This window comes from Cetorhinus maximus, chromosome 24 (assembly GCF_964194155.1).
Source record: "Cetorhinus maximus chromosome 24, sCetMax3.hap1.1, whole genome shotgun sequence".
NCBI lineage: Eukaryota > Metazoa > Chordata > Chondrichthyes > Lamniformes > Cetorhinidae > Cetorhinus > Cetorhinus maximus.
The window spans coordinates 9,254,361-9,282,107 of record NC_135902.1 but is presented as its reverse complement, the minus strand read 5'-3'; the positions used below and the strand labels follow the sequence as shown (position 1 = coordinate 9,282,107).

The 27,747-nt window shown below is 42.6% G+C and overlaps 1 protein-coding gene across 1 annotated transcript in view; it reads right to left on the bottom strand.

Moving 5' to 3' along the window:
• The window catches only part of myocd (myocardin), a 636,396-nt gene extending 608,941 nt beyond the window's left edge, over positions 1 to 27,455 (bottom strand). Inside the window, exon 1 of the mRNA XM_078570714.1 lies at positions 27,299 to 27,455. The gene's annotated coding sequence lies outside the window, so the exon portion shown is untranslated. The remainder of the gene's footprint in view (positions 1 to 27,298) is intronic.
• Between the last annotated feature and the right edge of the window lie 292 nt (positions 27,456 to 27,747).

The following is a 27,747-nucleotide window of genomic DNA, read 5'->3' as shown; positions in this document are numbered from 1 at the left end:
TATTACACTTAGTTTTAATTTGCCCTTTAGATGACAACCCAAATTTTTGTTACCTATATGCACAACTATTCTAACATTCTCCTGGTCAGCCTCCCACCATGCACCCTCCATAAATCTGAGCTCATCTGAAACTCCGCTGCCAGTAGCCTAACTTGCCATAGGTCGCATTTACCCATCACACCTGTGCTCACTGATCTAGATCGCTCTTGAAATGTCTCAACCCGCCATAGCCTCACTCTTCCCTATTTCCAGCCCCACAATCCTCTGAAACCACTGCTCTTCTCCAGTTCTGGCCTCTTGCGCATCCCCAATTTTCATCACTCTACCATTGGCAGTAGGGTTGAAAACTGTGATTAAATGTATTCCTGGTGGTTTCATCACTTGACTTACCACACACTCCAGCCATTATTCAGCCAACACATCCATCCTTGTGACGCACTGCCTTACTACCCCAGCTGGAAAGCAAAAAGACTCATTACCAACTTGGATGATGAATGACTGTCAGCCAACCAGCTATTTTCTGATGTTCAATGTTTTTTATATCTGGTAAAGAGAAATGTTGAAAGAAAATGACAAAAAAACACAATCGTTTTTAATGTCCCAATAATTTTCTCCGGAGTTGCACAGAGCAGTGTCCTGGAGGTTGATCTTCAATTCCTGGAGACTCCAGGCTAATCCTGGAGGGATGGCAGTCCTAATTGGCAGTCATGACTTCAAATGCACCGGCCCCAAGTTCAGGAATTCCCTCCCTAAACTTCACTGCCTCGTTATTTCTCTCCTCCTTTAAGACACTTGTGAAACCCATGTCTTTGACCAAGCTATAGTTACCGGCCCTAAGGTTTTCTTATTTGGCTTGGTATAGATTTTGGCTGATAACACTCCTGAGAACTGTCTTAGGGTATTTTACTACATTAAGGGTGCCATATAAAATGCAAGTTTTAAAAGTGGTGCTTATACTGATAATCGCTGGTCGTAGAAATATAGAATTAAGGTCGGTGGCATTTTACTTCAAGTTATTTGCTTGCAAAAATTCACACACACACACACACATATTCAGTAAATTAAACAGGACTTTTAATTTTTGCAACTCGACTAAGAAGCAGCAAGTAGAAGCCAGAAGATTCCCGATTGATAGGAAAGGAATGAGCAATCCTCTTGGACCACTCCCATATACCTCCCTGTAAGCATCTATAGCATCTCCAGACCAACCTCTCTCTGGCTAACTATTAATCAGAAGCATAAAGTGACAATCATCAATTTTAAAAAAAGACAGTGTGTGATGCAGTTTGGTTAAATTACTTGAGCCATAACTCGGTGATGATAAGCACTGGCATCGATGAGCTTCATAAGCAAGAAGTGATAAGGGAAACCCAAAGTGAATAAGTGCAATATAACTTTATTGGGCGCATATATTGAATAGAACAGTTACTGCAGAACACTAAAAAGCAGAGAGCTATATTGTGAATAAATTGATGAAACAGCAAGTCAAGTACTTGACTTAAAAAAATACAGAGCCCTTCAGTTCTGTGGTAATTTCTGTTCATTATGTATATCGATGCTTTAGAAAATAGGGAGTGGTGTCATAATTTGCAGATGATGCCAAAAGTTGATAAGGGGATAAATAAAGCTAATGGAATTCTAGGTTTCATCGAGAGGTATGGAATATAAAAGCTAGGAGGTAATAATGAGTCTATACAAAACCTTCATTAGGAATATCTCAGTTATGAGTGTTGCAGTATTGGTCTCCACAAAAAGGATATTAAGACTTTAGCAAGAGTACAACACAGATTCATTGATATGCTGCCTGCTATGATGAAATACAAATATGAACAAAGACTTGGATCTCTTATCATTAGAACAACACAGGTTACTCAGCAATATGACTGAAATGTTTTAAATGGCAAGGTGGAACAGGGTAAATAGAAGCTGCTTCCGTAAAAAGAGCCCATAGATACAGGATTAAATGTAAATGAAGTTAGCAGGAGAAACCACCTCACACAGAGAGATGCGAGGCTGTGAAATTCACATCCAGGGTTATTAGTTGAGGCAAAAACAATGTCATCATTCAAGATTAGATTGGTAGATTAGATTAGAAAGGGGGGTTGAAGGAGTATGAGTACTGGGTAGGTAAATGTGATTAGAAGTATTTGTTCGCACAGAAAGTAAATGGCAATATGGGTGAATTGCCTGCATCTGTGTTGTAAATTTTATGTATTTATATTGAATGTAAAGTTGTTTCCAACTATAATAAATCTGACTCATTTTCCTCCATCATTCGATACTGGATTTTAGTCACCCTAAGGACAATATTATTTGAGAAAGCATAAGTCCACAGCTTGAAAATTTGTGCACTTTTTAAGGTAATATCATTGAAATAGCAGATATAATTCATGTGGCATGAAACAGGGTATATACTGTGGAGAAACTGCAGTAGACTACAAAATAACAGTGTCTAATGGCTCTAGTTTGAGGCTTGCACTATGAATGCTTAGAAGCCAACAATGTGCTCATCATTTAGCTCTGCCTTTTGCAATGCTGTTGACATTCCCAGTAGTTCTCCAGTACTCTGGTATCTTACATTCTTTCTGTCTGTTTAATCATCACTATCAGTCAAAGACTAAATTGAACTTCAAAAGAATAAAAACCTCTCAGCTTTCTTTATTCATCATGTAACAAGCTTTGAATAAACAGTTATTAGTAAATCAAGCCAATAGTTTGTGGGAGTTACTGTAAGACTTGCAGTCCAAATGGATAATGCTGGACATCCTATGTCATTGGCATGAACACCAGAGTGTCTAACACAAACATGAATAACTAAGTTTAATTTTCATAACCACATAACAATTAGAATAGTTGTTTGGTAAATATTGAGATTGCAATTTTTTCCCCCACACACACACAAATTATTGAAAGAATATACAATTATAGAAAGCATAAATAATGAATCATTTAAGTAAATTACTAAATCTTTAGAACTTGCTTACAGATCTAACATGGGATCAGCAGGATGAAAAATAAAGCAGATACTGGGTAGGAGTCAGGCTATAAACTAAAATCCCCATGGTCCAGTACCAAATTCCAGGCCTGTAACTCTCTGCTAACATCACAATTGTAAGCAAATAGAACACACTGCTCAGCATTGTTGGGTATTTCATATTTAAGTAAATCAATACATCAATAAACAATAAAGAAACCCTGCTTACTACCACCAAGAGCTTACTTAGTTGCAGAAGAATTATAAAGGCTAAAGTAAAGTGAAGTCAACACTGGACTTTTGCTTTGGCTTTGCCACCAATGTCGTCAAATAACTTGGACGAAAGAAGGAACTACTTTATTTAACGCCCGGTCAGCCACCTAGTCTTTGATATTCAATACTCACAATTGGTGGTCAATAGCGTTTAGATGTAGTCATGACAGTGTTAAAACAAAACACTGCAGTCTCACTCAGTTATAGCAAAGTGTTAACCATGACGAGGTGATTTTCAGCCAAATACCAACATTGCCACCTACACTGCAACAGACATTTTGGCTAACATGGGAAAATAGCAAACACATAAGTTGCAGTAATTTAAATCAACAAATAGACAGTGTAAAGAACAGATCTAAAGAAGAGTCATGCGGACTCGAAACGTCAACTCTGTTTCTCTCTCCACAGATGCTGCCAGACCTATTGAGATTTTCCAGCATTTTCTGCTTTTATTTCAGATTTCCAGCAACTGCAGTATTTTGCTTTTATCTTAGTGTAAAGAACAAACTCAATTTCACTATAAGCAGTGAACACCCATTTAACTCAACATTTTATTCGAAGTTTCCAAAGCATGCATTTATCTTTACTGTACTTCCTTAATTGGAGAAATATATAAAAATATGACTCCATGGTCTCCGTTCCCACCAAAAGCAAGAGGAGACCCTGCTTTTGCCCCCGGCAGCAGGACATCTGCCCTCCACTTAAGGTTCGACCCATCCATTGTAGAGGTGTGAACACCAACTAAAGGGCATCAAATGGGTGGCACTTAAAAAGATACATTTTACATAATTATTTTCCATTTAAAAAAATGACCCAAGGAGCCCAACATTTCCTATTATTATTGGGGAAAATATCGAGCATTCATCTCAACTCTGTGATCTGAACTGCACAGTATTGTTACACTCCTTAAATTAACATCTGTGCAAGAAACACAAAGGAATAGGACATCAAACTGTTAGTAAATGTTAATTTCATAAATGTGTTTATGTTTCTTTTCTGTACCATGTGCAGGATCTTGGCGAATGTTTTTTTTAAGATAATGTAATGGGACAAAGAGTCTGGCAGTTATGATATATTTTAATCACCATGTGAGGTCAGAACCAGAAGGTGCACACTTCAAAGAATAAATCAAATTCGCGGAGGTAGTGTCTGTTTTCAAATGTTGAATGCTTTGAGACCATACCAAAGTCATCTGTTTCAGATTTTTAGGGGATTAATCTGTACTAATTATTTCATGATCTTAAACAATCATGTCAATGAGTTAACGGCTTCATAATTCAATGACGGAAGCAAGACAGAACCATGTTAGCATATATTCGATATGTGGAAAAAGGTACGAAAGAAACTGCCATTGAATGTTTGATTTTGTAGAAATTAGAACACAACAGCCATCATTTACTGACAGCATCTGTGGAAAGAGAAACAGAGTTGATGTTTCAATTCTGTATGACCCTTCTTCAGAACTGCAGAGAAGTAGAACTGTTTAAGGGGGCGGAGCAGGTGAAGCTGGATAGAAGGCCAACAATAGATGGGGGCAAAGGAGAGATTTACAAAGATGTCATGAACAAAAGGGGTGTTAATGGTATTGGTAAAGGCTAAAGGAGGCGCTGATAGTGGCATTAAGGTAAGAAGGCAGAATGCGATAATAGCAGAACAAGGGTAAGCACTCTGAAAAGAACAACATGAACAAGTAACTTGCGGGGATGGGGCGGGGGAAGAGGGAAGTGGTGGGGGGAAAAAAAGGATTGAAAATGGGATAAAAGAGGGAATAAAACAATGAATAAATGAATAAAAATAAAAATGAATAAAAATGGGTCGTGTCCGACCCATCTCCCATGGCTTTGCCCTCACAGCTTCCTCTCCCTCCCAGTACTATGATAAGGTCCCCCTCGTCCTCACTTTTCACCCCACCAGCCTCCACATTCAAAGCATCATCCTCCACCATTTCCGCCAACTCCAGCATGATGCCATCACCAAACACATCTTCCCCTCACACCCCCATGTCGGCATTCCAAAGGGACCGTTCCCTCCGGGACACCCTGGTCCACTCCTCCATCATCCCCAACACCCTCCCACGGCATCTTCCCATGCAATTGCAGAAGGTGTAACACCTGCCTCTTTATCTCCACCCTCCTCATCATCCCAGGGCCCAAACACACCTTTCAGGTGAAGCAGCGCTTCACTTGCACCTCCTCCAATTTGGTCTATTGTATTTGCTGCTCCCAATGCGGTCTCCTCTACATTTGAGAGACCAAACGCAGACTGGGTGACCACTTTGTGGAACACCTTCAGTCTGTCCGCAAGCATTACCCAGACCTCCCTGTCGCTTGCCATTTCAACACTCCACTCTGCTCTCATGCCCACATGTCCGTCCTTGGCTTGCTGCACTGTTCCAGTGAAGCTCAATGCAAACTGGAGGAACAGCACCTCATCTTCCGACTAGGCACTTCACAGCCTTCTGGACTTAACATTGAGTTCAACGACTTCAGACCATGAACTCTCTCCTCTATCTTCACCGCTTTTCTATCTCTTTTTTCAAAATTCATTTTTTATGTTTTATCCACTTAATTTTATTTATTTCCATTTTTATTCATTTATTCATTTTTTTATCCCCCTTTTTATCCCATTTTCGATCCTTTTTCCCCCCACCACCGCCCCCTCCCCCACCCCACCCCACCCCCCACAAGGGCCACTTGTTACTTGTTCATGTTGTTCTTTTCAGTGTTTCACCCTTGCTCTGCTGTTATCGTATTCTGCTTTCTTACCTTAATGCCACTATCAGCACCTTTTTTAGACCCAAAAAGAGGCCAAGGCAAAGTGTTAATGCTTACCACTAATAATAGGGTCCCCATTATACAGGATGCCCTCAGGTATCCTTGCACAGATGGAACAGAGACTCTAACTTAGCTTCATGCTAAGCTGCAATAAATTTTCCCTGATTATTGCCAGATAGGGTTGTCAGAGTAAATATGGCTGATTGCATCATGATGTGCAGCCAATCAGGTGTCTGCTGATCTCCTTGACATTTTTTTGTCAAGTATTATTTTAAATAAGAAATACAATGATTGATTTTTTAAAAATAAATCCCTACCATTGAGGTCACAGCTTCTAGTTAGAATCCTCTCCTGTGGAACTAATGTTGATATTGTGAAATGCATGTCACAAAACTAGTCACTTCATGGATCTTCCTGTTCTGTCGAGCACCAATAGAGTTTCTATACACTTAGTTTCTCAGTCATTGATAGCACAGAACCTGCTGATTTTTCATTCCACAAATATTCCCTATGGTCTGATTCGGAATACACTAAACAAATGCTGGAAAACATACATTAATATGCCAAACATTAGCTGAAAATTAAATTTCAAAGTGCTTCCTTCTATGCCTTAAATTAAGACTTTAAACAGCTTGCTATTGGCCCCATTTACAATGGACTGAAAATGCTGGTCAGCAGAAATGGTGCTCAAATATCATAAAATGTGGCCAGGCCCAAGTTGCATTTATGTAGCTCTTTTTACAACCACCAGTGTCTCAAAGCACTTTACAGCCAATGAAGTACTTTTGAAGAGTAGTCACTGGTGTAATGTAGGAAGAGCAGCAACCAGTTTGCACAGAGCAATGTCTCATAAACAACAATATGATAAGAACAAGGTAATCTGTTTTTGTGATGTTGATCAAGGGATAAATATTGGCCAGGACAGGGGGATAACTTTATGCTCTTCTTCAAAATAGTGCCATGGGATCTTTTTATATCCACGAGAGAGGACAGACAGTGCCTCAGTTTAACATCCTCATTCAAAAAACCTCCATTAATGTAGCACTCCCTTAGTACTGCACTGCAGATTGTGCTAATTGGATATTTTTACAGACAGAAGAGGGAAATGGTGGGATAACTCATCCCTTTTCCCCTTACCTGTCAGTTGTCTGCAACAAAGTGTGTTTTAGAGAGAGTGATTGAAACCTTTTTGAGTGTTGTGATTTTCAGTAATAAACACACAGTAGGCTTTTGGGTAAGTTTAAATTAGAAGAAAAGATAATGCTTATTCACACAAGACCCTGAAACACAACAAAACACACACACACATGGTTCTCTCTCATGGTTCTCTGAAGACAAATGCAAGTTGAAAGTCTCTGGATTTCCAGATGAACCTATGGCTGAGTTTTTGCAGGGGTGAATCTTTGCAGGTAAAAATGTATTAGTCCCTCTCACACTACCCAAGTTGACTGATTGTTAGGCAGGGTTCTTCTGGCTAGGGGGAGTTGTCCCTCTTGCCCTATTGGCTTCCAGACTGACTGGTTTCCCCTTGGTTCTTGAGGTAATAATATTCATTATCTATAGCCAGTTTCAGTCACATGATCAATGCTTCTATTGTCCACCCAAATTATTTAGTTAGATGCCATTGCTATACAATGGAGAATGGATAGAGGTCTTTCACACATACTTATGGTTTGACTGGTTTCTTTACAGCTCTCATTGTTAAGTTTCAAAGTCCGGCTCTGTAAGTCTAAGAGTCTATAGATTTTGAGTTTAGGGTCTGCCCACAAAAAATAGAAGGTGTGAAATTCACAGGTAAGTTTCATCTTGATATGTCCATTCAACGGAGAGAGTGTCCCACCCATGGTCATTTACATTTTAAGAACTTTCCAGAAGCATGTTCAGACATGAGTTAATCCTTTGTGTAGCTGAAAAATCACAAAAGGTCACATGACCCTCAGTGGCCATCTTGGCAGCATTTTGACCACCTTCTAAAGTTAATTTCAAAAAGTCCACATTGACTGAAGTTCATATCTCAAAAGTGGGAAATATGAAATCCTTACTGGGCATGACAAGATTTAATCTGAAGAATGTTAAACCTGGCAGTTTCATCATTTTTTGCACTCCATTTAGCATTAAATTAATCCTAACTCAAATCAAACACAACTCGGAAACAACACAGGCTAAAGTAAGGTTATGACCACTTTTCCATCCTACAAAGTGGCTTGACCCGAATCCCAGGAGAACATTCATTGTGTCAGTATGATCTTTCCATTTCCGAAGCCAACTATCCTTATGATCTGAATGGGACTGCCAATCTAGTGCCAATTAGTATGATATACAAGCAGTTGAATGGTGTAGGCAAGTATATGCCCATGAGAGACTGGAATATGCAGCTCAGACTAGTTTTTCTTAGCTGACAGACAGAGGAGACTCTTACTTCAGCAATCTGGTCTGGGTTCAAGTTCAGGTCCCAAAGATGAAATAATAAGTGTTAATCCATTATGGCACGTGGTCCAAGCTATTTGCTTCTCCCTTAAGGCAGGGAAGCACAAAGCAGATTAAAATCACCGCATCTCCTGAATTTCAAGAGAGGTACATTTTCCCATAGTTTAATGCAACAGTGGTTTTTCCACATGTAACCGCTGCTAAAGCAGCAAGTATTTAGGAGGTAAATAGACCTCATTTTACTTCACATTCTCTGCAATTTCTGAGCAAGTGGGAAGATTTTCAATTGATGATATATCAGAACCATTACACATAATTAATTTGAAGGACCAGATCAAATTCAAAATTTAACATTACTCCGCAATTTCAACCAATGTTGGCATATAATAAAGGAGGCAAACTAATAACAAAGACAAGGTTGCAGAGTCCATAGTAACAGGAAAATTAACAATCATCCCAAACACATTAGGTCAGGGTACAACATATTCGCTCATTCCACATTGGAACAAAGGATTCTTTGAGAATCAATTAGAATGTGGTCGAGGCTGAATTTAGAACTGAAAGATTTCTTTTGAGAAATGTTGTTGATATATCACAAAGTAACTGACTTGTTTTTCATGTTAATTCTGAGCGGTGCTGAGAAATTTGCTAATTGGATGATACCAAAGCAAAGATTACAATAAGGAAACCCAAGATCTCAATTTATTTCCATGCTAAACTCGATGTCTGTTTTCAATTGATGCTCCAAAACATACTTTTGAAGAGAACAAACATAGCAGAGGGCAGAACTTCAAATACGTTACCACATCCCCAGAAGTCCACAGAACTACAGGGATCCAACAATTGGTTCAAACAACAAAAGTATGAATAAGCAACACTGTAAATAGAGGAGACGAATACTTAGCAATGCTGTACTAAGGGATACACCTCTGCAAGGAATGGAAAGTCCAGCACAGAGGTTAATAGAAAAATGAAGACACTATTAACTACAATTTGCTCACACAAAGAAATAAATGAAAACATAACAAAAGCAACAAAAGAGCTAATTTTCAGTACTGGGAGTCTCCACCTTTGAGAGAAGGAGGTGATGTAAGGATGTTGCTAATACTGGCAAGGGAAGGGAAGTCCCATCAAGCAGCCACAGGACCACAGACATCACAGATTCCTGATGCCTCTCAAACTCCAGTTTTTTTGGGCTGTTTTGTTTTAAAATCTGCAGAAATCGGCCAAGTTTCAAAACAAAGGAAACCTTGATTTTGTTGCTTGTTCTTGCAGTTCCATGGCCAGTTCCTGTCACAGACATTATATGATCACACTAACCAGTAAGAAACTGCCAAAATACATTAGCTTATCAAAAAGGCTAATGTGAAATCACCAGGCATTTCATGCAATTCAACAGGGAATTCAGAAAACAGCAGATTGCCATTAGAATGCTCAATTAAACAGCTCTTTGACTGCCACTTCAATGTCACTTCACCATTCTGTGCTGACCTGTGTTCAATATCCAATTTTGGTGATAGTCCGCAATAGAACCGATGTAAGTAATGGGTATTGTGATTGGATTAATAATCCAGAGTCCCAGGGTAATGCTGTGGGGACTGGGGATCAAATCCTGCCATGGCAGATGGTGGAATTTGAATTCAATCAATAAAAATCTGGAATTAAACGATGACCGTGAAACTATTATCATTAAAAGCCCATCTGGTTCATTAATGCCCTGAAGGAAATCTACCGTCCTTACCTGTTCTGGTCTACATGTGACTCCAAATCCACAGCAATATGGTTGGCTCTTAAATGGCCTAGCAAGCTTGGATTAAACCAATAGAAAGCTGGTCAGGAATTAAACCAGCCGGACCACCTGGCATTGACCTAGGCACCAAAATGACAAACTCAGTCCTGTCGACCCTGCAAAGTCCTCCTTAGTAACATCTGGGGCCTTGTGCCAAAAGTGGGGAAGTTGTCACAAAGGCCAGTGAAGCAGCAGCCTGACATAGTCATACTCACGGAATCATACCGTACAGATAATGCCCCAGGCGCCACTGTCACCATCCTGGAGAATGCCCTGTCCCACCGACAGAACAGAGCCAGCAGAGGTGGCGGCACAGTGGTATACACTCAGGACGGAGTTGCCCTGGGAGTTGTTAGCATCGACTGTGGGCTCCGTGAAGTCTTATGGCACCAGGTCAAACATGGGCAAGGAAATCTCCTGCTGATTACCACATACCACCCCACACTCAGCTGATGAATCAGTGCTCCTCCATGTTGAACACCACTTGAAAGATGAACAAAGGGTGGCAAATGCAAAGAATCTGGGTGGGGGACTTCAATGTTCATCACCAAGAGTGGCCTAGTAGCACCACTACTGACCGAGCTGGCCGAGTCCTAAAGGACATAGCTGCTAGACTGGGTCTGCAGCAGGTGGTGAGGGAACCAACAAGAGGCAAAAACAAACATGACCTCATCCTCACCAACCTGCCTGCCGTAGATGCATCTGTCCATGACAGTATCGGTAGGAGTGACCACTGCATAGTCTTTGTGGAGACAAAGTCCAGTCTTCACACTGAGGATACCCTCCATCAAGTTGTGTGGCACTACGACTGTGCTAGGTGAGATAGGTTTCCAACAGATCAAGCAACTCAAGACTGGGCATCCACGAGGCGCTGTGGGCCATCAGCAGCAGCAAAATTGTACTTGAACACAATCTGTAACCTCATGGCCCAGCATATCCCCCACTCTACCATTATCATCAAGGCAGGGATCAACCCTGGTTCAACGAAAAGTGCAGGAGGGCATGCCAGAAGCAACACCAGGCATATGTAAAAATGAGGTGTCAACCTGGTGAAGCTATAACACAGGACAACTTGCATGCCAGACAACATAAGCAGCAAGTCACAGACAGAGCTAAGCGATTCCACAACCAATGGATCAGACCTAAGCTCTGCAGTCCTGCCACATCCAGTCGTGAATGGTAGTAGACAATTAAACAACTCACTGGAGGAGGAGGCTCCACAAATATCCCATCTTCAATGGTGGGGGAGCCCAGCACACCAGTACAAAGGATAAGGCTGAAACATCTGTAACAATCTTTAGCCAGAAGAGCCAAGTGGATGATCCATCTCAGCCTCCTCCGGAGGTCCCCAGTGTCACAGATTCCAGTGTTCAGCCAATTCGATTCACTCCACATGATAGCAAGAAAAGGCTGAAGGCACTGGATACTGCAAAGGCTATAGGTCCTGACAATATTCTGGTAATAGCACTGACACCTGGGCTCCTGCCATGCCCCCAGCCAAGCTGTTCCAGTACAGCTACAACACTGGCATCTACATGGCTATGTGGAAGGTTGCCCAGGTATGTTCTGTACACAAAAAGCAGGACAAATCCAACCCAGCCAATTATCGACCCATCAGTCTACTCTCGATCATCAGTAAAGTGATGGAAAGGGTCATCAGCTGTGCTATCAAGTGGCACTTACTTGGCAATAACCTGCTCACTGACGCTCAGTTTGGGTTCCGCCAGGGTCACTGAGCTCCAGATCTCATTACAGCCTTGGTTCAAATATGGACAAAAGAGCTGAACTCCAGAGGTGAGGAGAGAGTGACTGCTCTTGACATCAAGGCACATTTGACTGGAGTGTGGCATCAAAGAGCCCTAGCAAAAAACTGGAGTCAATAGGAATCGGGGGAAAACTCTTCATCGGTTGGTGTCATACCTAGCACAAAGGAAGATGGTTGTGGTTGTTGAAAGTCAATCATCTCAGTTCCAGAATATCACTACAGGAGTTCCTCAGGGTAGTGTCCTAGGCCCAACCATCTTCAGCTGCCTCATCAATGATCTTCCTACCATCATAAGGTCAGAAGTGGGGATGTTCGCTGATGATTGCACAATGTTCAGCACCATTTGCGACTCCTCAGATACTGGAGAAGTCCACCTCCAAATGCAGCAAGACCTGGACAGTATCCAGGCTTGGACTGACAAGTGATAAGTAACATTCACACCACACAAGTGCCAGGCAATGACCATCTCCAAAAAGAGGGAATCTGACTATCACCCCTTGACATTCAATGGCATTACCATTGCTGAATTCCCCCACCATCAACATCCTGGGGTTACTAGTGACCATAAACTGAACTGGCCTAGCCATATAAATATGGTGGACTCAAGAGCAGGTCAGAGGCTAGGTATCCTGTGCTGAGTAACTCACCTCCTGACTATGCAAAAACTGTCCACCATCTACAAGACACAAGTCAGGAGTGTGATGGAATGCTCTCCACTTGCCTGGATGAGTGCAGCTCCCACAACACAAGAAGCTTGACATCCAGGACAAAGCAGTCTGCTTGATTGGCACCCCACCCACCACCTTCAACAATCACTCCCTCCACCACCGATGCACAGTGACAATTTTGTGTACCATCCAAAAGATGTACTGCAGCAACTCATCGTGGCTTCTTTGACCATACTTTCCAAACCTGAGACCGCTACCATCTAGAAGGACAAGGGCAGCAGAGTTAGGAGGTAAGTTACTCTCCACAGGATTCCTAGCCTCTGACCTGCTCTTATAGCCACAGTATTTATATGGCTCATCCAGTTCAGTTTCTGGCTAACGGTAACCCCCAGGATGTTGATAATGGGATTCAGCGATGGTAATGACATTGAATGTCAGGGGAGATGCATAGATTCTCTCTTGCTGGAGATGGCCATTGCTTGGCACTTGTGTGGCGTGAATGTTACATACCACATATCTGCTCAAGCCTGAATATTGCCCACGTCTTTGTTGATTTTTTTGTGATTTGTTGACTTTTGCATTTGAAATTATTTCTTGGATCAATTTGGCATGCAATGTTTATTTTGTGGTAGTTTTATCTTTGCATTGAGACCATGCACCTGATGGTCAATGACAGAGCGATGGTCAAGTATGGGACTGTTGGTGAATTGGAAATTGAGGTAGCAGTTACTCAAATGAGTTCTTCACGATTAGCCCAGACAGAAAGGGGCTGTTTAGGTTCCTTTCCCTCTTTCTCATGTTCCTGCTCCTCAGCTGCTAGCTGAAGAACTGGTGGTAAGGGTTACCACCCTATGATGGCTAGGTTGTGCAGCGTGAAGCAGACCATCATGTACCTTGGCATACAACCTTTGGAGCACTACACGGTTTCTCCAGCATGATCCAGGCAGTGGACATGTTGCTTCAGTATGCCAACGGTTTGCTCTATCACATTTCATGTGGCTACATGGCTTTCATAGAATGCAGACTGCACGGGTTCAGCACTGGAGTCATCAGTCATGTGATCAGCAGATAGCACTTTGATTTTACCTTGGTGGATCAAATTCAGCATTGCCGAGCATGCCAAGTATGAAGGAATCATAACTGCTGTCAGGTAACTGTGCAATGATCTGCATGGTTCTCTACATATGGCCACAGACCAGTGGCACCCACAAAACAATGTGCATGCAGTCATTGCTCCCTGTAAGACAGGAAGCCTGCACTCCTAACAAAGCCATATGGCTTACTCCGTCTGCTGCTCTCTGACATGACAGAATGAAATGTTGTTAGCTCATAATGAAGAGAGAGACTTGGTGACCTCCCTTATGCAATACTGGACAGCAAAACTGTCAGATTGTGCAAATATCTTCAACTCCAGCCTGGAAGGAGCCAAACACCAAATGTTCATAGTCACAGTCACTTTCATAGCCACTGACAATGCTGTCCGTGGCAGATTTAGGTCAGGAAGTCCTAGCTAAAGTGCAAACATTGCACACATAGTTCCTTGTGGAGGTCCAGTTAGGAAAATCACTCCCTGCACACCCTGTGTGGATATGGCCTCCTGCTGAGAGCCCTTCTTCCCCTCCTCCTTCCTCTTCCAGCAGCTTGTTTTACTCTGCGTGGCCTCTGTTCGAGCCCCCAGTGATGCCATAGTCCAAGGGGAATGACTACTAGTGCACCCATGCTTGACAGCAACCGGTGTTCACAAAAGCATTGAAGTCAGCAAAAACTCCTTCAGCATTTGCCTCAGGATTCCCTGGAGACTTTTGTAACTTTAAACAACTATACAAGGAATAAAATACTTGTGGAATCAAAACAACAGAATGAAGAAATCAACCAATGCCTAACCTGTAACCTATAATTGATGATCCCTTTAAATAGCACTGGTGGGCCTGACATTCTGCTGAATGTATGTTCGTCTAGGCAATGTTAAGAGAGGGTTAAGACAGCTGGAGCATTGAGCTCCAAACTGGCACCACTGACCTCAAATCAGTGTTCCAAGCTAATTGATGCCAAGATCTGTCCGCTCTGCACAGCCAGTCACTGCAAGTGCAATATCGCCCTCACCACAAGTGTTGCATCCAGTGCAACTTGCTACTGATGCCATTTTAGTCCCCAAACGTCACTCATTGCGCCTAAACAATGGACACCATCCATCCTAATTTTGAACCGATTGTATAATGCATTTACAAACGTCAACTAGTAAATATAATGCCAGAGATTTTCGTGTTGATACAGCAACCTGTCTGTGATCGCAAAACTTCCTGATGTTTCACAGAAAAGCTCACTCATACCTGAGGCTGAGCAGCTGATTCTCAAGCATAATACCCGATGATCACACGCTGTTGGCCCGGGAGGCTGTTTGTTCCAGTTAACCGGTCTTGATAAAAGTCACAACATTTGCAAGTCGGAGAAAGGGCGATAGTGGCAAAACAGAGGAGCTGTACACGGTTCAGCAATCCTTAGTATGGTGGGTCTCGGTCTCTTCAAACTAAAAGCAGTGATTAGAAAGCATATGCTGAACTCTGTGGTCCTGTTTTTTTTAAAAAACAGCTATATTTTTAAACTGCTGCTCTTCTCGTGTAGTTTTTGCATGTAACTTTGGCTCTGGGGCTTTCGAAAGCACATTATTAAGTTTCACCTCATCTTTCCTCCTGTCAATCTCCAAAAGCACCCATTGGACAGACTGCAGTCTGCAGCAAATTCTTTCCATGCAAGTTTCCATAAACAATATGATTTAATAAATTTTACACACCTTTCATAGAAACTCTCCCTAATATCAACAGAGTATTTTAGTACAGTTTGACTATGTAAGCAAATGATGTGTCCTGGGGAGAAAAAAACGATGAGTTGGCAGGTTTCATGCAGTGCATACTAGGAGAAGGAACAATGAATAGTATGATTCGCACTGATGCAAAAAAAAACAAACAGGTTTGCTAAAAATATTCAAAAAGAGTTGCTTGTAGCACACCCTGTTGAACATGAAATTTGGTCACATTGGTCAACTATCTGGTCGGTGTTGAGGGCTTTAACTTCTAGATATTTCAAAACAGAAATAAACACAGAATGTCATGGCGAATGATAACTGGGCATAAATATTAAGCAGTAATTTCAGAGAGCAAAATAATTCTAGTTTATATCCGTCGCTCGCACGACTTTGCAGACTTTAATCACTCCTTGACACCTGTTATTTTTATAATATATAACAAGCCCTGAGAGATACTTTTCACTCGTTCTCAACTCCTCTTTACAGTGGGCAGTTGTCATGTAATCTATGCGCAATAACAGCCATGCCAAAGATTAACAATAGCAGCTTAACAGTATATATATTGTGCAATGAGAATGGAAAAATGCAGTTTTCAGTGTAAAATGACATGAAATCCTTTGTGTTTAATAATATCCAGCATTAACTACTGGTGTAAATTTCTAAAAAGGAAGGCTGTGATATCGCTGCTTTATCCATAAGATACTGTATACATTCATTTATCACAAATCCATTGCTGAAAAAGGTTAATGATGCAATATGTTTGAGCAATACTATTCTGTGGCAGAGAGTTAATAGGTGACCACATACCAGGCTGGCAAATTCCCAATCTCGATCATATTTTGGAAGGGCAAGATAAAGCAGCAGGTGCCCTTTCGACTCTTGGCCTATCCCGACCAGAATGGGTGTGGGGACCTTAAACCAAAGGGTAAATCACCCAGGTTACTTTTGTGAAGCTTCTACTTGCCTGATGAAAATTGGCATTTATATCACTACAGTGATTATGCTTCAAGAAGTAATTCACTGGCCATAAGATCAGTGCTTGGAGGTCTTGGGGCACAATGGGTAATCTTCATAACGCAACCAAACAGGTTGAGTCTCAACTTGTAAATCCTTTTTAACACACACCAATGGCAGGCAGTGAGAGTGGGAGAGATTCCTGGTCAGCCACGTGGTGGAAAGAATGTTGGAGCCTCGACCATCACTATCCGTAGCCCCAGAGTACAACATTCATGAAAAAGTGCAAGTTGCCACAGCAACTTGGAACCTCCGAGGGACTGGTTGGCTCAGTTGACAGGACAGCCGGTATGGATCAGATTGGCACCAACAGCACTCGGTTCACTCCGTATTCCAGCCGGGGTGTATTCGGGGCCCGCTTCCTTGCCCTACCCGTGGTGACGGTCGTAGCGCTGTGGGTTAGACCTGCCTTCAGGCAGAGAACTGAAGAAGGAGGTCCGTGCTGCATAAGGATTCATTCAAAATAGATTGTTGGAGGGAGCAAGGGGACCTTTTTTGGAATGGACTCTATAGTTTGTAACTACACGGTAGACACAGATTAACAATGTAGTTTAGTGGCAGTGAATAGAACATGAAGTAAGGCAGCAAGGTCTTGATGCATTCCATCCAAGGCTCCTAAAACAGCAGTCAAAGATGGGTGCATTTTTCTAATACATACCTTATTATGTTATCATGTTTGAATTTAGTTTATGTCTTATATACTTGAGTTTATTTCCTAATATCCAGACTGGAAACTAACATCTAGCGTATTGCAAATTCAGCTGAAAATAAAGAAATTTATGAGGAAAAGCGCCTCCAAATTACAGCCCATGGGCCACATGCAGCAATATAGATTTATCTGTGCTTATATTTCTTAACTCTCTGGTTTATCCTGTTCGAAATTAATGGGCCTGGAGGTTTTGAAAAAGCTCTTCTTTGCACTATTATTGCAGTGGTGGATAAGTCCCAAATTACAGGAACTAAAGAGGCTGCTTGAATTATATGAAAAATAAAGGACAGTTGATTTAAACTTTAAATATGGCCCACGAGACTTCATGGTGTGTACCACAGTGGCCCACATAAACTGGGCATTCCTGTCTAAGAACATGAGGGTACGATCAGGAGATATGAGGAGATGTCTCTGCTCATTAATAACTGCCAAGTATCTTCTGCTTTCAAAATACACACATTCACTTCCAACACTCCACAAACAGCTTTCTGTAAATCTAATGATAAATATTGCAACATCAAATAATGGAATACCACAAAAATCTATTACTTGATAATATCCATGAAATATGTTAAACTGTCTTACGTTATGATACAGAAATGCTGTAGTTCTCAATAAGCAGTTCCAATAAGTGTGAGTAATGAGTTTAATAAGAAGTAATGCTGCAATGGCCTCTTGCATCATGTTTTGCTTTAATTTTGGCACAGTTATTCGAAAGTGGCGGTCATTGCTAAGCTGATTGTGGTGCGTGTTATGTGGCTTTAAGCCATGGTTCTTCAGTGCTGGCCAAACCCCTTGGTGCCTCCATAAAGACTGTGGTGTCATCAGTGTTCCTGGCCTAGCCAACTGATGTCACATCTTGGACTCGAGGCTAACACTTGCATCTTTGAGTCAGGAGGTTGTAGGGTCAAATCCCTTTCTGGGACTTGAGCACAAATGTCGAGGCTAACATTCCAGTGCTGCACTGCCCAGAGGTGCTGTCTTTTGGATGAGAGTTTAAACGGAGGCCTTACCTACCCCTTCAGCTGGATGTAAAAAAGTCCCATAACACTATTTTGAAGAAGAGCAGGGAAGTTATCTCCAGCGTTCTGGCCAATACTTATTCCTGAATGAACATCACAAACCCAGATTATCTGGTCTTTATCAACTGCTGTTTGTGGGACCTTGCTGTGTGCAAACTGGATACTGTGTTTCCTACATTACTCCAGTGGCTACACTTCAAAAGTACTTCATTGGCTGTAACGCACTTTAGAATCTCCAGAGGTCATGAAAGATGCTATACAACTGTGGGGGAGGCGATGGCATAGTGGTACTGTTGTTGAGCTAGTAATCCGGAGACCCAGAGTAATCCTCTGGGGAACCTGGGTTCAAATCCCACCAAGGCAGATGATGGAATTTGAATCCAATAAAAATCTGGAATTAAAAGTCTGATGATGACCATGAAACCATTGTTGTAAAAACCCATCTGGTTCACTGATGTCCTTTAGGGAAGGAAATCTGCTGGCCTACATGTGACTCCAGACCCACAGCAATGTGGTTGACTCTTAAATGTCCTTTGAGCAAGAGCAATGAGCAATAAATGCTGGCCTAGCCAGTGACGCCCACAACAAATAAATTTTTTTTTTAAAACTTACTTTTTGCGAGAAATTTTAAGATGCTGTTTAGAGTGGTCACAAGGGTTATGGGCGGCACCAAATCAGCTCTCAGGCTGATTCACAGTCAGGGTCATGCTCATGAAAGGCACTATATAAATGCAAACCGTTGTTTATTTTTCACGTCCCTCCTAGCCATTTTTTGGATCCAAGGCTCCTCCTGTGGCAATTCTGTCACAAATACTCCAAATAATTGCTAACCAGTAAATGGCTCTTGATCTGGCATAATTACAAGAGATGTAAGCATCGATCCTCTTATTTCCACGCAACTTCACTGGGGTCTGGATTGCATTTGCATTTTTATTTGGAAAACCTGTACTGATACTCCGAACCACATGCTTTTAAAAACAAAAGCAAAGTTCTGTGTTTGAGGTTGTGCCAACCAGCAGGGAAGTTAGGTCAGTTTTAAAACGATGGCATATTTCACTTGTAAGAGGTGAGCTCCTGTTTAGTGTGTTTTATGCATAGACAGGGGTGACTGTCATGTATTTATTTGTCAAAGGGAATAGATGTCTGCGATCCATTGTTTTATACTATATACGGGTTATTTAAGTGTTTTATTTAGATAATTTGCCTGCTGATATAAAGCCTCAGTCTAGTAGCGTGTATGATCAGTAAACTTTTTGAAATAAGGAAAATCACTAGGTGGCAGATAATACACACAGAATGAGGGCTCTATGCTGCAGTTCATGGCTCTCCACATCATCCACCTGGATATTGGACTGAAAAATGCACACTCCCCATTATAGCACTGCCACTGGAGTACACCCCCACCCCAATCGCCAGGTCCTGTTTGTCCAGCCCCCCAGCTTCCGCACCCCCCCAAAAAATTACTTGCCTTTGAGGGTGCCTCGGTATTGAGGAGTCCTCTCCTTCATGCTGTAGTTCCAGGGGCCACCACTAGAGGTTGTGCTGCCAAGGCTGCTGAGCACTGGACCCCTAAATGGGCCATACGCTCTTGGAAGAGGACCACTAGCCCTTATTGGGCAGCAGTCCTGGCAGCCTCTTAATTGGATGTCACCCACCAGCATGGGGTCAGGTCTCACTTTTGGCCCTATGCATCCTCCCCCCTCCTTCAGGTATCATGCCTTAGTGACCATGGACTTCCATTGGATTGATCCATGATTATGCTTGGCAAAGTACTGCAGTGGTTTTCTGTTGCCTTCTGCTGCTCCTTCCCACCTGCCACCAGGCATATTGGAAGGATGTACAGTCTGATAATCAACCTGTTTGGCCATGTTACGAACACATCTTCCATGGCCGTCAAGTCCGGAGGTGGGACTTGAACCTGGAACTTCTGGCCCGGAGATAGGGATACTACCAGTGCACCACACGACCCTACGTATCAGGTGTTTTGAACGTATGTGCCTTTTATATTTACTAAAGTTGTACTAAAATATCAAAAGACAAGGCTTAATTATGATACTCTTTCTCCGGTACATCGATGATTACTTCGGTGCTGCTTCATGCTCTCGTCGGGACCTGGAAAAATTTATTAATTTTGCTTCCAATCTCCACCCCTCCATCATTTTCACATGGTCCATCTCTGACACTTCTCTTCCCTTCCTTGACCTCTCTGTCTCAATTTCTGATGATAGACTGTCCCCAATATTCATTACAAGCCTACCGACTCCCACAGCTACCTCGACTACAGCTCCTCACACCCCGCTTCCTGTAAGGACTCCATCCCATTCTCTCAGTTCCTTCGCCTCCGTCGCATCTGTTCTGATGACGCTACCTTCAAAAACAGTTCCTCTGACATGACCTCCTTCTTCTTTAACCGAGGTTTTCCACCCACGGTCGTTGACAGGGCCCTCAACCGTGTCTGGCCCATCTCCCGCGCATCCGCCCTCACGCCTTCTCCTCCCTCCCAGAAACATGATAGGGTCCCCCTTGTCCTCACTTATCACCCCACCAGCCTCCGCATTCAAAGGATCATCCTCCGCCATTTCCGCCAACTCCAGCATGATGCCACCACCAAACACATCTTCCCTTCACCCCCCCGGCGGCATTCCGTAGGGATTGTTCCCTCCGGGACACCCTGGTCCACTCCTCCATCACCCCCTACTCAACCCCCACCTATGGCACCTCCCATGCCCACGCAGAAGATGCAACACCTGCCCCTTCACTTCCTCTCTCCTCACCGTCCAAGCGCCCAAACACTCCTTTCAAGTGAAGCAGCATTTCACTTGCATTTCCCCTAACTTAGTCTACTGCATTCGTTGCTCCCAATGCGGTCTCCTCTACATTGGAGAGACCAAACGCAAACTGGGCGACCGCTTTGCAGAACATCTGCGGTCTGTCCGCAAGAAAGACCCAAACCTCCCTGTCGCTTGCCATTTTAACACCCCACCCTGCTCTCTTGCCCACATGTCTGTCCTTGGCTTGCCGCATTGTTCCAGTGAAGGCCAACGCAAACTGGAGGAACAGCACCTCATCTTCCGCCTAGGCACTTTACAGCCTTCCGGGCTGAATATTGAATTCAACAACTTTAGATCTTAAACTCCCTCCCCCCCATCCCCACCCCGTTTCTTCCCCCTCCCTTTTGGTTTTTTCAATAATTTATATAGATTTTTCTTTTCCCACCTATTTCCATTATTTTTAAATCTACAACTAATACCTTGTCAGTCTTTCCACCCCACCCCCACTAGAGCTGTACCTTGAGTGTCCTGCCATCCATTCTTAATTAGCACTTTTCTTAGATAATATCACCACCTTCAACACCTCTTTGATCCTTTTGTCTGTGACATCTTTTGATTCTCTGCTCCTATCACTGCTTGCTTGTCCCTACAACCACCCCACCCTCAACTTCTCTCCCCCCGCCCCCCACCTTAAACCAGCTTATATTTCACCTCTCTCCTAACTACACTCAGTTCTGCTGAAGGGTCATGTGGACTCGAAACGTCAACTCTTTTCTTCTCCACCGATGCTGCCAGACCTGCTGAGTTTTTCCAGGTAATTCTGTTTTTGTTTTTAATTATGATACTGTCATTTCACAGATTACAACATCACACTCTCCTCATAAAATGTGATGTTCTCTCACGATTGTCTTTCAGTATTTCTAATTCATATTCCTCTCTGAAAGCTCATCCAGATTTTCTGCAAGGTGGTACACTGCTCAGGTAGTTCTCTCCAAGGATACACTACCATTCCTTCTCTTCTTAACAGATTTAAAAAAAGACACAAAAACTGACAGCGTGGGGGAATTGTGGAGGGGGTGTAGGAATTAAATAATTGAATAAACAGACTGCTACTTGGCAAAGTCTCTGAAATCATTAATATCCACAGACAACCTTGTAATACGTTCACCTTTGCACATTCTTCTACTAATACCACACAAGTGGCTGTTTGAGCTGCGTGATATAACCCGTGGGCACGCTTGAATTTTAGCAGCCGCCACAGACAGAAGGCATACAACATGAAGCATAATAAGTTGGCCGGAATTTTCCAGCCCCTCCCCCGCAGCGGGACTCCTCGCGGCGGGGCCTGCGAGCCACGGAAATCTCCATTCGCATTGGCGGGACGGGAAGATCCGGTCGGCGTGAGGGGCTGGAAAATTCCGGCCAGTTATTTTTCATTGGAAGCCAATGCCCACGTTAAAATGAGACAAAGGTACGTTCCTATTTATTATTATTTCCCAGCTTGGGCCAAACTTAAATATCGATCCCACCTCTTTATGAGGGGCAAAGATGTGCGCGCATTAAATTTTGGAACAGGCAGTCAATGACTTGCTTGAATTTTAAAGAAGCTTCGAAAACAACCTCAATTATTGAAGACAAACGTGAGGTGGAAAACAGTGACAAACATTCCTGCGCTGGCCAAGGAGAGAGTTTCTATTACCTTGGTGTTTTTTTTTTCCCAAACTTGCTGGCACTTATGGGGCCAGGAACAAATGAAACATAATTGCTTATTTTAGACCATAATTGACTGTTTCTCTGCCAATTATTGTCCTCCTCCCTTTCAGGCATTCACATCTTAATAAGGTATGTTCCACTGTCACCCTACACTACTTTGCCAAAGTAGCTTTGTTACATGTGAGCTGAGCGAGGCAGTGTGGACTGAATTTTACTATCAGGGTCCAATTCAGGTCACGGGATGGGTGGCGGGACACAAAAGCGGACTTTGCCATCAGTGCCCAATTCATGACCACAGGCATGGGAGTCAGCCAATAACGGTGCTGGATGGAAGTCCCAGAAGCTGAAATGCAGTCGTCATCTTTAAAGGGAAGGCAGCAATCATAACAAAAGGAGTAACACATACAGGCAATTGGTCAGAGGGCTAAACAAGGGAGGCAGCGAAGGAATGGCAACAGTTAGAGGAAGCGTGGCTCCAAGATTCAGTGACGCATCACTGCAGATGCTCCTGCAGGCGGCAAGGGCGAGAGAGAAAGAGAGGTGTTCTTCCCAGTCACTGGGAGGAAATGCACCCCCCAAGCCTCAACAAGATGATATGGCTGGAGGGGACTGTGGAAACGAGCACCCACGGGGTGGTCACACAAACATGGGCACAGTGCCACAAGCGATTCAACAAACTGGTGTGGTCTGGCAAGGTGAGTCACATTCATAATGCCAAGCTCACAGCTCTGGCTGTCACAAAAGGCACCAATAAATTGAGAAGAGGTCGCTGTCCCAGCCATTGGACATGACCAGGCATCTGCATTCACTGTTAAAGACACAGCCGCCTTACAGCCAAGGTCCCTGGTCAGTCAGCGCTGATAACTGCATCGTCAATACTAAATGGCCGTTTGCAGCAAGCCTTCCACGGACACAATGCTGGACAGTCAAACTGGCACAGACTGTAAGAGACGAGTGACACTGTGTATGTCTGTGTTGGAAGGAGGATAGAGCTCACCATGTCACAGAACGGAGAAGAATTGGAAGCATCACTGCATGCTGTACTGACCCCAATGGAGGAGGAGAGGCAATGAAGCTAGGAGGAGGGTTTGCAGCAGGACAGCCTGTCGCTGATGGCGAGGCATGTTTGGAGACCACAGAATGAGCAACTTCACCGATACAGTCACCGAAACTTCTGACCAGCATTACTTACTATGGCCAGTGATGGCCAAAAGGAACTCCCAATATATGAGAGGCAGCAGAAGTTGGTGAAAAGTGCAGCATCCTGACATTCCTCGTCTCTCTGGCAGGTTAAGTAGAAGGTGAGGCAACAGCGATGGCAGTGGAACCGTATGAGACCCTCAATGAAGGAGCCACCTTCACAGCGGACAGCGTCACATCAGCCTTCATGAGTGTATACTCTCACAGTGTTCGGCATTTGCGAGCAGTTAGAAAAGGGTGGCAGCAGCTGTTGACTATAGCACAGAAGCACGCATGCTGTTAAGAGGCAAGTGACAGCGGCAGCCACTCCCCAGCGGAGGACTAAGGTCAGCTGAGGCCCAGTGTCATGCAGATATCAAGCCTCAGGAGCCATCAGCAAAGTGGCAGATGCTGAAGCAGCAGCGAGAAATGTGGGAAATGAGGGAAACACTCCCTCAGCATTCACCTTATTAAGTCCCCTCAGGATCTATGTGTTTCAATAAGATCACTTCTCATTCTTCTAATCTCCAATGTACAGGCCCAACCTGCTCAACCTTTCCTCATAGGATAATCTCTTCATTCCAAGAATCAGTCAAGTGAAACTTCTCTGAACTGCTTCTAATTATATCCTTTCTTAAGTCAGGAGTCCTAAAATGTACATAGTACTTCAGATGTGGTCTCACCAATGCCCTGTGCAACTGTAACATTACTTCCCTATTTTTGTACTCAATTTCCCTTGCAATAAATGCCAACATTCCATTTGCCTTCCTACTCACTTGCTGTTATCTCCATACCAACTTTTAGTGATTCATGTACCAGGACACCCAGGTCCCTCTGTACTGTAGAGTTCTGCAGTCTCTCTCCATTCAAACAATATACTGCTTTTCTATTCTTCCTGAGAAGTCATTAATATAGATTGTAAATAGTTGAGGCCCCAGTACTGATCCCTGTGGCACCACACTGGTTACAGTTTACCAATCTGAAAATGACCCATTTATCCCAACCCTCTGTTTCCTGTTAGTTAACCAACCAAAATTACTGCTAAGTTCAACAAGGATGTTCCTGTGTCCTAAGATGGTTGCCAAACGTATTTTTCTAAAATGATTATCCTTAGCTCCAACAACCAAATATAATTTTCTAGTAATCTTCAGTATTTCAAAATTGTGATTATGAGGTGGGGAATTCCTTTTTCATTCACGGTATCACTACATCGATGCTCAGTTCCCCTTTCAACCTTTTCTCATGTGGCATTACAGTAAATAAATATGGAAGTACAGTTTGCAAGAAGCTATGAAAATAAACCATTTTCAAAATTTCACAACAAATTATCTTTGCAAAAGGAATAGAATGAAATAGTTTATATTTCTCCCTTCTTCTAACTATGCTTCAGTTATGCCGAAGGGCCATGAAGGCTCGAAACGTTAACTGATTTCTTCTCCGCCAATGCTGCCAGACCTGCTGAGTTTTTCCAGGTAATTCTGTTTTTGTTTTGGATTTCCAGCATCCGCAGTAGCTTTTAGCTTTTTGTTTTTATTTCTACTCCTTTCTACCCATCTATCCCCAATGTCATATTCTTATCATCACTTCTCAATTTACCTTATCTTACTTCCAACTGTTTTCAATTTTAGCAATGCTCTCTTGGACTACTGGCTTTGATCTTTCATTTAGGTATTCTTACTCTTTTTACAAAATGCTCGTGAATGGCTTAACAGGATTGCACAGTGAATAGCTAAATCCCAAACGGGATCAGGAAAAGTTCTAAGCTGAATTGACTGATCTCACCTGAGGCGTTACGAGTCATCACCCTTGGGTCAGGAAGGGGGAAAGTCTACCAGAGTTCAAACCACTGCTGGAAGTAGAAGTGTGTGGTTCCAGCAGAGGACAGGCTTAGCTTGAATGTCCCATTGTCAAACTGCTCGCTAACATTCACCTGTTAATAATGACCACTCTGGCAAAGATACTGGGAGATCACTGCCACCTGAACCCTAACAAGAAGTAAAAACCTTCAGGAGGGAAGAGAAGGGAAGAAAAGGAGAGAAACAAAAGCTAAAATGATTATCCTTAGCTCCAACAACCAAATATAATTTTCTAGTAATCTTCAGTATTTCAAAATTGTGATTATGAGGTGGGGAATTCCTTTTTCATTCACGGTATCGCTACATCGATGCTCAGTTCCCCTTTCAACCTTTTCTCATGTGGTATTACAGTAAATAAATATGGAAGTACAGTTTGCAAGAAGCTATGAAAATAAACCATTTTCAAAATTTCACAACAAATTATCTTTGCAAAAGGAATAGAATGAAATAGTTTGCTTTTGCATTCTGCCTTTCAAGACCTCGGGACTTCCTTTAAACACGTGAAATATTCTGGCAGCATAGTCACATGTAAGAAACACAGGAGCCAATTTGCATACAGTAAGGATCCACAAACAGCAATACAATAATGGCCAGATAATCTGCTTTAGTGATGACGATTGAGGGATGAATATTGGCCAAGATGCCAAAGAGAACACCTCTGCTCTTCTTTGAATAGTGACATGGGTTCTTTCACATCCACCTAACAGGGCAGACAGGGTCTCAGTTTAACACCTCAACTGAAAGACAGCCTCTCTAATAGTGCCACACTCCTTCAGTAGAAGATTGAATGTTGCTTTGGGAACTCCTTTCAAAAGCAAAATTTATACAGAGAATTGCAAATAATTTTAACATATTTCTGATTTTTATGTATCTATTTCAGTTATGACCCAAATTTACTTAAATGGTAAAGGGGCTAATGACATCAGTGGGGAGAACCGTCTGGAATAAGCCAATGAAAGTGGGGTGAGTGTTGTTAGAGGGGTGCTTTGGTGGGTTAACCCTTTCACAAGCCAGTGAGCCCACTGATGCCATTAACAGTCACCTTTCACCCAAAAGATAATTCTTTTATTGGAAAATATATACACCTGGAGCAAAAAAAGTAAAAAAAAATGAAGAAAAGCAGTTTACTGATTCAAAACTTCCATTTCAGTCATTGTGATGCATGTACCATCAATAAGCATGTATCCATTTCATAAATGTTTATCCATCCACTTCTATCATTTCCGAATGAATGGAAAATTGAATGGAAATATTTCAGAGACAGCACTATTCGCCCTTGCTACCCTGTCCTGTCCTGTCCACTGAAAATACTCCCAATACCCTCAACAAACATAAATATGAATATTCCGTGATCACTGCCCCACCTATTGTAACGCAGCTGATATTACATGAGTTCATTACAACAGGTATCAAGAGACTTCCTGCTGTTGAGAAAAACACACACAAACACTACTTCAAAGACCAGGAAGAACATTTCAGCCCAGAGTGCACAGTGAGGAAGGGAGGGGGGGATGGAAACAAACGTGAAGTTATATATATATATATATTTTTAAAAAACTACCTCTGCGTCCTGAAGCTGAGTGTAGAGGTCGCAGTTTCTTGCAACTTGTGCAAGTGTTGCTGAGGAAAGACTTCCTTTCTTTTTTTAAAAAAAAAAGAAAAAAGTTTTGAAACAGAGACTTGACAACTGCAAATGAGCGACAGGGAGACTGGAACTTGCGGCGGACAAGCTGCCTGGTTATACCAGGCAATGGGCTGCCGGAAACAGCCGAACGCGCTCCTGTCGGAAACAGCCGAAAGCCTCCTTCCTGATGCTCAGTGATCTTGTGCTGGAGCCCTCAGTGCAGCCAGCCCAAAATTGGAAGCTGTTCCTGTAGGGAAAGAGTCGAATCAAAAAAAAAATGTTGCCGACGGAAACCGTCGAATAAATTCTGATCTTTATCTGTTGCAATTTTTTTTTTAAAAAAAAACACAAAAAATGACCAAGATCAGACCAATGCAAAGGAGTGC